Here is a 14,731-nt window from a genome sequence, read left to right on the forward strand (position 1 = left end):
CTGTCCAGGTGCTTGAGATCCCTTGCACTCAAATACCAGCTCAGTACCTTCCCAGTGGCATTCCCCAAAGGCAGTTTCCTCGGAAACATGCCCCATCCATACCCTGGCAGCCCCATCAAGACCCCAGTAGCAAATTCTGGGAATTGATGACTTAAAAGTGATGTTGGCTTTTACTACACCATGACAGGTTTCTTGTTCAGCCCCTGGTGCTGCCTCTGAAAGAGCCTCTCCTCGGTTACATGGGCTTAGCAAATCTGAGAGCAGAGCAACGGCTGGAGCGACAGAGATGACTTGTCAAAAGAGAAGTGCAGCGAGATGGGCTGCAGGAGACATGAGTCATGGGTGAGCTGTGCTCCAGAAACAGCTCAGCAGGGCCAGCTGCTGCCTCTCAGAACATGAACTTGCTGGACTCGATGGGCTAGCACCAAAGGGCCAACAGAGAAGCTCAGCTTCACTTAGTTCAGTGTATTCAGAAGAAGCTGCATCTGCTCCTGCTTTGGGAGGATGATCAGTTGGGTGTGCAGTCTGTGGAGAAGCTCCCTAGAGACTGGTGCTGCCAGCCTGAATGCACACAGGCAGTCAGCAGGTGGGACTTGTTATCCAAAAATTACCTTTCTGTTAATAATCAAACACTGATTAGGAAAGGCAAAGAGCCAAAGCTTTAAAGAGGATGCTGACTTTGGAAATAGATTTGTAACTTGCAGTGATCATTTAATCTTAAGGCAGAACAGCCTTAAATTGTTTATAATTGGCTCCTATTTTAGAGGGGGGATCGCATTGGGCTGTCACCCAGACTGTTGCAGTATGAGCTGGGGAGTGCACTGAGGAGAAAAGGCTCAAGCTATATTTAAGTAGCCCCCAAACACATAGCATCAGAGGGTCCTGTGGGCTCAGATGAGCTGGGGGCACATAGAGCACTGCCTGTTTTGCCAGCAGGAGACCTCCTAAGCAGAACCCCCCTTACAGTCACCTCTCTGCCTCCCTCAAGGCGGTTGGTGAGGTGGCCGCGTCCCAGCACCTCCTGCCTCTGTACCTGAGCTGGGCAACAGTCTCTGCTGACCCCATTGCCCAGCACACGTTGGCGCTGGCTTAGACCACAGAACGCAGGGATGGGAGGTGGGATGCTGGTTCACACAGGCACACATCTGTCAGGTGATGCCCAGGGCATCCTGGGGAAGGTCCCACCTGTGGATCGGCTCCCTCTATCCTCCCATCCTTCAGCTCCAGAGGGGAAGAAAACACCACTAGCATGGGGTGGAACCTTCCTCCTCTCCAAAGCCATTTTAGTGGTGGTCCTGGCAGTCCTGGGGTAATGGTTGGACTCGATGATCTTAAAGGTCTTTTCCAACCTCGTTGATTCTATAATTCTATGATTTGTGGGTAAGTGTGGTTTTAGTGTGGTTGACGCGGGAATGTGCCTGGTGAGTGTTTCTGCTATAAGTGTCCCTGGAAAGGCTTTTTTGTATATGAAAATACACTACAAACAGAAAGCGAAAAGAGAAAGAGAGTTCCTTCCCCCTCAACAAAAAGAATTGACCTGATTTTAATAATAAATAAGTTTTGAATTAACAAATCAAGGCCTGTGTTTACACATGATGATGTGAAGGGAAGCTCTTAATAGCTCATTATTATCCAGAAGAAAAAGTATTTGTTCTGCTTTGTCAAGCCAATAGGTGATATATCACTTATCTTTTTATTCTACCTCAGTTTCACTGGGAAGGTTGCCATAAAAGCTTCCACTTCAGTGAAACGCTCTATTAAAGTAGGACTAAGCAGGATCACTTTCAGGTAGGATCTGCTGAAGCAGCCTGGCTCCCATCCAGGTTTTCTGTGCCAAGCTCCATTTCAGCCCTGAAAAGTCAAGATGCTGTGCATGTTTTTAAAAGACTGCTTTCCTCCCTAAAATGTGCTGCGAGAGCCATGAGATGTAACTAAAACCATCCCACAATGCTGGTGTTAAGCAAATTCCTTGTTCCCTCTCTTCCGCTAAAGAAAATGAACTGTGTACAGCAGCTGAGCTGGCAGAACGATGGACTGAAGCACTGCAGCCTGATAAAAACAGTGACAGGTAAGTATAATGAATAGTCTGTCTAGCCCTCCACAGTGTTCTTCTTTGTTGTATATATATTTGTTGGCTCAGAAGACAGGCTCTCCCCACCTACCTGTCCTCCTGGAACACCTGGGTGCAGTCAAACCAATACAATGAGGAAAGTGTCAACATTCCTTGGTAGAACAGATACCTGCTGTGGGTTATTGTTTCGTCTCTTGGCTCTTTCTGACACTAAGGGCTGGATACAGCAGCACCTTCACGAGGACACTTGCCTTTACTGAAAGTGAAAGAGGCTTTGAGTTGTGATGGTAAAGTTCAGAGATCTGATCTGAGCAAATGGATTTTCCCATATGGGAACAGTTGTCTGTAATTAGTACTTCAATTAGTACCAACAAAACCAAAGCAACACTCCCACCATCTAAATTCTTAGCAATCTGAAGATGCGCACAGCTGGAGATAAGGGCTGAGAAGTACTTGCTAATTTAAACACCCTGTTAAGCCTCTCAATGGTAGGTCTCCCTGCTGGTGTAACCCAACGAAAGACAAAGAAAATATCCCAAGAGGGGATTTGCTTTGAAATGCATTGAGGAAATTCCTTCTTCATGCTGTGAACAGTGTTAGGGTAGTGCTGCTGGAATAGGGTGTTGCTGCTGTGGATGGGCCCCTGCTGCTGCAGCTGGGAGGCCCTCATGTCATGCTTCTGTCCCCTGGGATGACATGGCTGAGCCCCACCAGGGAGGGGCAGAAGCCACATCCCGTGGAAGCAGCCTGAGCAAACTACACACCACCGTGCAGCTGTGAGAGCAGGACAGAAAAGGAGGAAAGACTGCAAAAAGGTCGAGTTGAGGAACCTGGGCAAAACAAAGACACACGTAACTTCAGGTGCGTGAAGACTCTCTGAATGCAAGAGGACTTGCTCATGTCCCTGTGTTTAAGGGCACATTTGCTCAATTAGGACTTAAGTGAGTTAGTCTTTTCCCCCTGGATGTTGGGTATGGAAGAAGAGACCCAGCCATATCTCCAGGGTTCCACTTGCGACCATTGCAGACACTCCTGGTGGCCACTGCTCTGCCCATCAGCCTCCCCATGCCAAGGTTGGGGGCACAGCAAAAGCAATAAAGTAGCAAAAAGCTTTAGTTTCTACAAATGTTAACATGAGCATAAATACTGCAGAAACACCAAAGACCAGACAGTCCCTTTATTTACAACAGCATAAACCAAAGTAAATGAAACAAACAAACAAAAAGCCCTCCAATGCATGAATCTGCCTTCAGAGGAGATATTAATTACAAGTTGTTAAAGTGTTAGCCAACATTTTTTCCATTATACCTGGGGTGATTATTTGTGTTACAGTAATATGCAAATACTTTAAATTCTTAACTATAATCAGAAATCTCGTGGTTCAGTTTTGAGTTCGGTTGTTTGGTTGTGGGGGGTTTTTTATAAGAAAGGTTCTATCACTATATAGTATCTAAAAATACCATTAAAAAAGGTGTATAAAAATACAGATTACATCAGTGTCAGAATCTTTTTCACGGGACATTAAAATTGAAAATAAATTTCCCTGGGCATCATGCTTAAAAATGGGTGTACGCACCCAGGAGAACATGGGTAATAGTATTAAAGAAAGAATTACAGGAGTCTTGCAATTGATTTATTTTCTTGATAAGCACTGGCCTGTAATGCAAATTACCAATACGGTTTCTGCTGGAGAGCTTTCCTCCTTTAACACACCAGAAAAATAAACAGGTCAGCCACGTGTGAGTATGTAAGCTTGAGGCCCAACTCCCTGAGAAAATTCAACTACTTCAATTCTACAGATTAAAAGCCATGATGCCTGGGACAGTGGTTTTAAGAACCAAAATGATGGTATAATGAGCTCCACGTAAAGATAGGATGAAATCCCACAGCAACAGCAAGAGAAAAATTCCTAATTATTGTTAAACTTTTCAAAAACATCATTAAACTTTAAAAATACACTGGATGGCTTATTTTCCTTCTGGAAGTTAAAGGATTCCCAGTCTCAAGTTTTTTCTGACAGAAATTCAGGCCAGGCCAGAATAGTGACTTTTTTGTCAAGGAAAGGCAGGATGCTAATGGAAACAACCAATTCCAGTAGCTGGATCCCAAAGGAAGGTGATTAAAAAGTTACAAACTTTGGCAATTCTGCAGAGAAAAAGCTGTGAATATTTGATGCTTATGGGTTAAATTTTCTGATGTTAAAGCTGCCAGGTCTTACTGAAACAGCAAAGTCACTCGAGGTAAAAGTCTCTTTTTGGAGGGAATGAGTCACTGCTGAAAGTTAAGTTTAGAAAACTAAAGCTGCCCATTCACTTTACCTTTCAACATCAAAAAAAGAGAATCACAACAGAAGATTTAACTTCTGGTATATATATCCTGTGAACTTGTAATGCTAGAAGACCTGGAAGGAAATGCCTTTGTTAATGCCTTGAATATGCCCCATAGAGATCTTCAAACATGCCTGTTGAGATTTGCTAAAGGCAATGGGAAGAAATGGCAAGAGCAAGTTGCAAATTCTGCTCAATGGTTTGGCTAGTCTTTCTCAAGGAAGCCAACTGTGTTTTATTTGACCAAAACCAATTAATGTCATTACGGCATTGCCAGTTTGTGAATAAACAGTCCTGCGAGCATGATATTAAATTATTAAAATGGCTGTAAGCATTCCCCCCCACCCCCCACCCCCAATATTTGCTGATACATAAACTTCAGTCTTTTTCACAGCTGGCTTATTCTGTAAACAAATTAAAAACACATACTAGAAATGACAACAGCATTGTAAAAGCCAGCCCCAACTGCTCTTCCCGTTGCTTGGAAGGAGGTTTTGGAGCAGCACTGAGCACTTGCCCTGGTCCTGACCCATTTGCAGGCATTCCCAGTCAGGTCTTTTTCCAGGCTTAGGAAAAGGGCATACTCTGAACAGCTTCTATCCCCTAGAAATTCATGGCTTAGGGGTCTGCTTGCCTTTAACCCTCATGGATTTTTTTTTCTTCTATGAATGTGTATGGGTGCTTTTTTGGATCCCCTGTGAACTTTTGGCACCTCGAAGCAGGATGTCCCACTGTTTAACTATCTGCTACATGAAAATCCACCTCCTTCTGTTTGCTTTAAATCTGCCACCTGCTAGTTTCACTTGATGCTCTCTAGTTCTTATATTAGAAAAGCAAGCAAATAATTCAGCCTTACTCTTCTCTACTTCATTATTTTATATGCCCTCCAATCTGACCATTTTCTGTTATCACTGCTCCATCCTAAAAAATCCTTGAATCCTTGAAGCACTCTAAAATAACATCAAGGTCTCTCCATATTTTTCGTTACCTTTGTTGCTCTTCTCTGGATCTTTTTCGTTTCTGTAACAGTTGGGCCAGAGTTGCTGGAGCAGGCACTCTGCAGCCCTCCCCATGCTCTCCATTGCACTCCACCCTTGGCATGTCCCACCAGCTTTGTGACAGTTCATGAGCACCAAACCGATCCTTCCATGGAGTTATTATGACTACAAGATCTTATTTCTGAATGGGAACAGGTTGGTTAGAGATTTCTCGCTTTCGATCACTTTACTGTTCTCTAATCACACCTGGCATAGTAACTGCCTCCACCTTGGTCAGAAACTCATTAATACCATCTTAATACTTACTGTTTTCCTAGTTGGATCTTAGGTCTATAAAGATTTGGCTTTAGTTGCTGGAGTTAGCTGATCTGACTCCTTCTGGCATGGAGTGTATGGCTCCTTTCCCTCCAGCCACAGCCTAGTCTGACCCTCCTGTACAAGCTGCGTCCTGTCACTACCATGTCCTGTCACTACCATGTCCTGCTGATTATCTCCTCTCACAGCACATGTATTTAGTCAACGTGCCAGTTCACAGCCAGGCATCCCAGGTCCCTCATCCTTAATCCACTGTGGCTTCATGGAAATCAGTCCCTCTTCTCTGTTCTTCTGGACATACCTGGGAGTATCCCCATGTGAACACGACCCTTCCTTGCTGCTCCTTCGCAGCTGCTCTGGGGACCTGTGTCCCTCTCCACTGGTGTGGAGATCTCTCCATCCTGCTGTGTTTCTGGAGAAGCTTCGGAGATGCTTGATTTTACTGTCCTGTCTAGCACCCTACATCTTGCTTCCAAAACATTTGCCCTTTATTACTTCACTGGTGCACATGGGGACAATAGCTACCTGCTAGGCCCTGGCATTTTTTGGGAAATGGCAGATTCCTGACATCCATGGGTCCCTTCCAATATAAATCATTCTGTGATTGTGTTCTACTCAGCAGAAGAAGAGCACTTTCCAGAACAGGAGGACTCATCACCCACAAGGGCGGACTCCCCACCCCATCATTAGCTTGGTGTCCTCTGCATGTCCAGAGCTGCCACCGCAGAGGGTCCTCACAGCACCAGCACCTGGGGGACACCTCGCTCTCCGTTTGCCATCCCACTGGATAGCAGACCGCTCCTTACTCATCCCTCTGCACAACCCCTTGTGTCCTGGCATTCCTCCCGCTGCTGATGGCTATGCATCATGTATCCGCACATGTACCTGTACTGCTTGCTTACCTGAATAGATGTATGTACATACTTACAGCATACATACAGCATGTGAGAGAAGTGTACACCTCTCTCTCTGCCCCCCTCTACACACAACCTGCTGTAATGACTACACTGCATATCTCCCTTAACCCCCCAGTGCTTGGGGCCTTTCTTTCATCATCTATGGGTAAGGCTAGGCATGATGTATTGCAGCCTCTCCTCAGTTGATTTTATATGCTGTTGTTTCCAGAATACTCTTGGTCGCTACATAGACTCTATGACCAACAGCAGTTTGCAAAATCTGTTGAAATTCAAGAGGTCTCTTTTGAAAGAACCAGCTGCTTGAGCCTCACTGAGTTCAAAGGACCTGGTCTGAAAATGTCCTCGTTGCAGGACTGTCACATAATCCTTTTTTAAAGGCAATGCCAATCCCAGCATGCGTGTGTACCAGTCCAAGACCTCAGCAGAGGGGGAAAAGAGATGCAGGGAGCGATGGAGTTGGTGCTGGGAGAGCTGAGCTGCAGGGATTCCCCGAGGTCTCCGGGAAAGCCTGCTTTGGGCCATGGGCTTGTACATCCCAGGATAGTGCGGGCTCACTCCCCACTGCCCGGAGCCACCCCAGTCTGACCGGGACGTGGGGCTGCCTAGGGCTGCCCCCCCCCCTCCACCCCCGGCCTTGTTTAGGGCTGGCCATGGGAGTTATTTCAGTCACAAGCCAAGCTATGAATAGAATCCAAGATTTCCACACGCAAGCCAGACCTTGGATTAAAAATATTTAAGGATGCTGTAGGAGCGGACGGTGCCGCAGCAGCACCCCAGAACCTTTAGCGCCCAAATCACCCACCGCCGAAACGGGGCTCCCCGGGGCCGAGGGGAGGAAGGGGCTAACCGGGATAAGCGGCTGCGGGGAGCGCTGTTCCGTGCCGCGCCGCAGCGGTGACGGGCGCAGCGCGCTTCCGCGCCCGCCGCCGCAGCCCTGCCCCCGCCGCCTGCGCGGCCGGCCCGGCCCGGCGGAGAGGCGGGGGGATTTCCAAGCGGCGGCGGCCTCGCCGCTTCCTCTCCTTGTTTTGCTTTCGGTCTGGCCCTCTCTCCGCCCGGGCGGAGGCAGTTAACTTTTAGTTTTGCTCCCGCGATTGCTCAGCGCCTGTTTTCATTTCCATTTCGCGTCCCCTGGCAACGGCGGTAACCTTGAGGAATTATATAAGGGCCGCGAAAACGGGCCGGCAAGGTAATTTTTAATTGTTTTCTGTTTTTATTTTTTCTTTTTTTCTTTTTGTGTGTTTAATTTTTGATCTCGTCCCTGTTCTTGTTCCGGTTCCCATCGCCGCTCTTTTCGCGTGCGGGGCTCCCGGGCAGATGCGCATCGGTTTAAAAACAAAAGGTCGGGCTGCAGCGGCCGCGGCCGAGCTCGATTCCGCCGCCGCGTGTGCGAAGGGGCGGCGGGGAGCAGGTAGCGAGGGGCGGGCGGGCGGCGGATTTCGGCGCAGATGGAGGGGGGTCCCCGCCGCCCGCCGAGTGGGGAGCTCCGGCCGCAGACAAAGGCGGGAGCGCTGGATCTGGAGGGCCAGGGCGCGGCGCGGGCCGGGCCGGGGGCCGCGGCACTTGTTGCGGGGCGGAGGCTGCGGGTGTCTCCGGTAAGGAGCGGGGGGAGCGGCGGCGGGGCGGCGGGCGGGGGTCGCGCTGCGAGGGGGGGTGGCTGCCCCCGCGGGTGCTCGGGGCCGCGGGGTGGGCGGTGCTTCGGCGAGCCCTTACCCGCCCCGCGGACGGCCCGTTACACAAGCGGCGGGCGGGGCGTCTGCCTCTCCCCGTCCGGGCTGCAGCGGGTTAGGGCCCCCAATGGTGGTGGAGGTGCCCCGAGGCTGGGGGGGGGGCCTGCCCCTGCGAGGCGACGAGGGAGACTGGCACAAGATGGAGCGGGGCCTGAGGGGCGGTTGGGCCGCCGCGGGTGGGCTGTGGGGGAGCGGCGGAAGGAGGAAGTCCTGCGGAGCGCTGCACAGGGCAGGCTGATGGGCGGTGGTGCTTCCTCGCTCCTGTGCAGCAGGCCTTTCCGCCTCTGCGTCTGCAGCGGAAAGTAAACACGCCTCTAGAAAGCAAGCCTTTCTGCCCCCCGCCCCGTGCGGTCTCGCTGAATCCGGCCTTAGCGAGTGCCTCAGTCACAGCCTTGAGCCGCGTTCTGCTTTCTGCAGGAATAGCCTCTTTTCTTGGCGGGTGCAGGCAGCGCTGCTCGTTGCATGGCTGTGCTGCTCCACGCCAGCAAGGGGGGCGGCCAGCCCTGGACGTCTTCCCTCGGAGGAAGTTCATGAACAGGGGTTTCGTTGTGTGTAATACGGAGGGTCGAATTCCAAGCATCTCACAACGCATCTCACAATGTCTAGGGGGCAAAGCTGCAAGTGCTTGAAGGATTTGATTCCTTGGCTCAGGTTCCCAGAGATATCTGGGTCTTTAATTCCCATTTGGATTGGTGTGAGCACCTAAACAGCAGAGTGTTTGAGGCATATTTATTATTTAGACACAGAGCTCAGGTAGAGGAATTTCAGAGTGCAGAACTTTGCTCCCGGTTAGTATATGGTTATAATTTATAGCCCAGCTCACCGTGCTAAGATCTTGCAGAATGTTGAACATAGGAACAGTTGTAAACTACAGCCTTAGTTTCTGGAGATGAAATACAGCATGTTTAAGTTGATAGACATTTTATTTAAGTCTTAATGGTTTGCAGATAATAACCTTTGCAGAATGCCTGAGTTAGTACCATAAAAAGAGAGTTGAGTGGAGCAGCAACATTTAAATTCAGCCTAATACGGAAACAACAACAAAATTATAAAAGCAGCACAATTGATCTGAAAGGCAGGTGGCTTCTGTCTGAATCTCAATCTTTCTGTGCCACCAGCCCCTTCGGAGACATCAGTGTCCTTCTCTGGCCCCTGTTGGTAATGTCCCATAGGGGAGTTACTACACCTGCTCCTTGTGTGCAGTGGTTCCTTTTCACTTGTAAATGGCGGTGGAAGGTCTGAGTGACGCCTTTGACATGGTATCACTTTGTTGTGGTCACATACCACACCGCAGTTCTTCAGCTAGGTGCAGGCATGGTGAGGTGTCAATCTGCTGGCCCTGGTGTCATCCCTCTGAGGTGGGGGGTCCCAGCTGGTTGGCAGAGTGGTCAGCCTTTAGATTTGACACGTATCTTTGTGGTGCCACCTGGTTACTTGCTCACTACAAAGTGACAGATTTCAGAATATGTCAAGTCAGCCTCTTGAGAAGAGCTGCTCATCACAGGCCACGTTACATGGAAAAGAGTAGCTAAAAGAGGTATGAGAGGTAACATACAGGCTGTTAGGAAGGGGGGTTAAAGACCCTAGTCTCCAATGCGTGGAGGTCTTTGATATGTGGGACCAGGTGGAGTTAGGGAGAGGCAGAGTCTTAATGCATAGTTGAGAAAATGTTGCAGAAAAAAAGGAGCTAAGATTCAAGAGGAGATGGAAATATTTTTAGAATAGGAAGAGTACACATTACAAGAATGGTCTTTATATAAATCCTTTTTTTTTTTTTTTTTAACCATTAAAGCACCACACAGACAGGCTGTGTACTTTAAATGAAAACATATATTTATATACACCATGCATATATTATTATAAGTTTAAAAACCAAATGGTAGGGAAAAGCTGACATGTGAAGAATGTAAAGTTTGCCGTGACACATCCTCTCTTGGATAGGAGCATTAGGGATTAAAACTGGTATTAAAACATCGCCATGATATAATACTTGGAGTATTAGAAACTTTGCAGAAGCTCAGATATTGTAGAGACAGACTACAGATGGCAGAGAGAGGACAGAGTGGCTTGCACGTGCATGGAGTGACATACTTTTTGTTAAAAAGGAAATAACTGTTTTGGGAAATAGCACAGGATCTCATGAATTAATGTTCTAGGCCTGTATCGGAAGAGTAGAGATTTGGGCTATAGAACTGTCTGCCCAACCAAGATGCTGACAGCAATTATCATACATGAAAAGAGAGTAGAGGAGGTACAAAAGTGGGAAATACAATGATCATGAGAGGCTTCCCATGGCAGGTGCCCTTACCTAGGTTATGTCGTGCTCCAACATGAAATTTCCCCAGGTACTAACTTTTTAGATGCCAGAAAATCTTAGTTCCTAGGTGTACCACTAGTGTACTCTGTGGTAGCAACTCTGGACAAAGTCCTGGCCAGCAAGAATTGAGTTCAGAATTTTACATTAAAAGTGCCAGCCAGCCATGATGTGACAGTGATCATAATGTAGTTAGACCCAGTGTTGCTTTGGGGGCAGTAATGGCCAGGGTGGTTGTGGCAGTGTTTAATTTTCTGAAGTAAATGTTCATAAAGTGAAGAAAAACAATAATAAAATGTGAGAGGCAGCCAAAGGTGTAAAGTACTTGCAGGTGGCATGTAATTCTTCAAAATTGCTGTAGTAAAAGCTCAGAGCAATTGCATGGCATCTGTCAGAAATACCAAAAAAGCTGAGCAGGCTGACAAGCAAAATAAAGGAGCTCAGTAGAAGTAAAAAAACATCTTTCAGAAGTTAAAGCTCCAAATGGGAAAGGTAGAAAAGAACATAAAATCTGTGTTAGACACAGTAAGGTAGGCCAAAAAGAGTCTTGCAACAAGTTGCTAAAGGCATGAAAACAATTAGTAAATCCTCTTTGAAATGCATCAAAAGCAGGAAGCCTGCTGATATGTGATCCATGCATACATGGAGTGCCCAAGGAAGAGAAAGTCATAACTGAAGAGTCAAACAAATTTTTGGCCATTCCTTCATTGAGAAAGAGTTTAAGGAATTCCCTTGCAGGAGGCTTTTTCCTTTCTAAAGGGGTGAGCCTTCTGGAGCATTTCTCTCAGACTGAAGTATCTGTAAGAAAGGGTATCAGAATGGACCATTGAGAAGGATGAAGTAGATGGCAGGTGATACTTGTTGAACAGTTTTTAAGGACCTTACAATACGAAATTGCTGATCTGTTGCCTGTTGTGTGTAACTTGTTGTGTAGGCCTTTGTTGGTGCTCTGGGAGTAGAAGGTGACAAATGAGCTGTCAGGTTCTCAAGGTTCCCAGAGACGCTGAGAACTCCAGGGTGGTCATTTTTGTTTGCTTGTTTGTTTGCCAGGGTTTAGTGAATGAGGTTAGTGAATACAGGTATAAACATAATGCATTGACGTAGACTAGACCCGACTTTTGTTGAGGACGAATTGTGTGTTGGGAGTCTTCTGGAGTTCTCTAAAAGCATTGCTGAGCAGTTGTTGGGTTCTCTTTGACGTAGCCCTCCTTAGAGCAGGGCCAGTTTCAAAGTGGGATCAGATTGCTCTGGGTGGTATGGTCATGGTCAGTTTGCTCAATGCTAGTTGTCCCCTTCAAAGTCTGCCCAGAATCTATGCCTTCAGTGGATGGAGGAAGGGATAGGTGGTGATGTGACACATTTGTTGGTTGTGTTAACTCATTAGGAACATAAAAATCCCGAAAGCTGAACCACAAAGGCTGCGGAAGGATCTCATATTGAAAGTCCGGATGTAAGTTTGCAGATGAAATTCAGCACATGTCAATGTAACACATGGAAGGTAGTGCAAATCTTAACTTTCTATACACAAGGACTTTTTACTCAGGAAGAGATCATACTACACACATAATCCACAAATAAGCTCTGTGCTCAGAAGTGGCTAGGAAGGGAGAGGGCAGGTTAGGATTTGTTAGGAAGGAGTAAAAAAAAAAACAAATAGAAAACACCGTCATGCCACTATAAATCCGTGTTGCTCCCCTCTCTTGAATAGGGTTAACAATTTTTGTTCCCCATGTCAAAAAGGATGTAGTGAATGTTGATGAGCTACAGGGAAGGACATCAAAGACGATCAAGGGTGAAAAAGAGCTTTTGTGAAAGAGTAAGTAGCTTGGAAAAGAAGTGACTGAAGAGAATGTGGGGATGTTCTTTAAAATCACTAGTGTCATGAAGAAAGTGAATAGGTTATAGCACAGATAAGATAAACACGGCCCAAGTAAAACAACTGGGAGGCAGCTTCAAAACAACAGGAGGTGTTTGTCCTGCAATATATAAATTGCAGTGCTCATTGGCCACTGTGTGTGTGTTGGGAGTTTATGTGAGTTCACAAGTGATTAGGTGGTCTGTGGGAGAGAAACTTGCTGTGCAGCTTAGCAGTCAGAGCAGTTCAGTGTCAAGTTCTGGGCACTGACTCCTCACAAAGAATTACTGCAGATGCTGATCAAGAATTATTGCTGAAAACTGCAAACAGGAACCTCCACTGAGAAGCATAAGCTACGGTCCATTTGCAGATAACATTGAGAAATCAGACCGGGAATTGCCCTTTGTTATGTGAATCTTGTGGCATAAGATCTTACGAAACTTCCAGCAAAAAAAACGTTCCTATGACGATCCTGTTTAATCTGCGCTTGTTACCCTTGGACATATTAACCTGACACAAGTTACAGTCAGGTTAAGTGTATCCTGTATGCATGGGAGTGCATGGGAGTGGTACCCCAGCAAGATTTCTTTGATGTTTGCAGGATTAAAACCTCTATTTATATTGTGTGGATCTTATATTGAAAGTCATGGTCCATTTGTAGGTAAAGAAGTAAAACTAATCACTTACTCTTACTTATCTTTGCAACTCATTTCCAAAGATTGCCCTTTTGAAACTCTATTCTTCAAAGGCCTACCATGGCTGTGATACTGAGGGCATAAACCATAAGGTAGTGTTTACAGAAATTTTATTGTAGCTTATGGTGCTATAAACTGCGATTAGTGTAAAACATTTTCTGGTTTGTCCTTTAAGATCACAAGTGCAAAAGCAAAACAAGAAATAAGCAAGCCAAATGGTACAGTGAATGAGAGGAAGAGGTTTATTAAGTTGCATATTCCACATGTGTGAATAACATTATGGAAAAAAATCATTCAGTGTAATTAAATAATTCCCCCCCCCCTCCGGTTTTTTTTAGAAGTTTTGTTGGAACTGTATGAAGGCTCTTCCTTGTATTGACTATGTGTGAACTCTTGTGTTAAGATTGAAATAGTCAGTAAGAAAAACTGGAATCGGCAATTAACAGTTATTAACAGTGACAGGGAATGTGTGTTAACAATTAAGAGTTTAATGTCTGCGTGTATATATATATATATGCACAAATGCATAGGTACATATATATAAAAATCAGAGGTTTTGTATATAGCGTAAATAAAATATTTTACAGCACACATTTATTATTGATAGAGTGTAAAACAGTTTTAAAACTTGCTCTTCCAGTTAGTGCTGGATAGGTTTTCAATTTCTTGGGAGTTGATGAAAAATTACTGCTTTTTGAATAAGCTAGGGAGAAAAGACAGAATTAGTAAGCAGTAAAATAATGTTTGGTTTCTCAGTGTGTGATATACTGCAAGCCTGGTTTTGTGTATATTGGAAATCTTCTGACCTCTTTGTTCACTTGGGGGCATGTTGCAAAAAATGTACAGCAGTCTTTAGGACAAGGCAGATGCTTTATCTTGTGCAGCTTGGACACAGGCATCCAGGAGCAAATCCGGTGCATGTGGCATGTTGTTTCACCCGAGGTGCAGGACTAAATCCTAGCTTTAAATTATTTTAACATTCAGTTGTTGCTATATAGGTTGCTAGCTTTCAAGAAGTAATGGGAAGTAATAACTTCCATACTGCTTGCTCTTAAAGAGTAGAGCAGGTTATGGTTCGATAGTTTTTCAGCTAACCTTTACATGCTTGGTTGGTAGCTCCCAACAGATCTGGTGTTAGGAATGGAGTTAAGGTGTGACAAAACCAGAAGTGTTTGTCCCTTAGTTTTAGACAGTGCACATTGTCTAGCCATTTCCCCTTTGCTGTAAAATTATTTTAAGTACTTTTAAAAGGCTTGCATGCTTAACATTGATACAGTACAAAAGAAAGGGAAGGATTGCTTATGGGTTTTGTTTTAAAAAGTGTGAAGTGTGGTTAAGTTCTGCTTTTTAATGTGACTTGAAGAGCTTGATGAGTGCACAGAAGACAAAGTGAACTGTAATATTCCTATTGATATTGGATATTGCTTGACAGCATTACAGGCAACCCTGTTACAACTTTATCTAAGCAAGATAATGCCTTAATTCTTCAATAAATTAAGGTAGCAGTAAGTT

At 45.8% G+C, this 14,731-nt stretch overlaps 1 protein-coding gene across 7 annotated transcripts in view; it reads left to right on the plus strand.

Moving 5' to 3' along the window:
• The first annotated feature begins 7,531 nt into the window (after positions 1 to 7,531).
• The window catches only part of IRF2 (interferon regulatory factor 2), a 42,439-nt gene continuing 35,239 nt past the window's right edge, over positions 7,532 to 14,731 (plus strand). For 3 of the 7 annotated variants that reach the window (XM_030493152.1, XM_030493158.1, XM_030493159.1), the window contains exon 1: positions 7,532 to 7,814. The gene's annotated coding sequence lies outside the window, so the exon portion shown is untranslated. Of the gene's footprint in view, positions 7,815 to 7,851; positions 8,221 to 8,823; positions 9,007 to 9,751; positions 9,893 to 10,876; positions 11,431 to 14,731 lie in introns of those variants that run through there. The other 4 variants (XM_030493155.1, XM_030493154.1, XM_030493153.1 and 1 more) reach the window with 4 other exon arrangements.

Source organism: Strigops habroptila, chromosome 7 (genome assembly GCF_004027225.2).
Source record: "Strigops habroptila isolate Jane chromosome 7, bStrHab1.2.pri, whole genome shotgun sequence".
Classification (NCBI taxonomy): Eukaryota; Metazoa; Chordata; class Aves; order Psittaciformes; family Psittacidae; genus Strigops; species Strigops habroptila.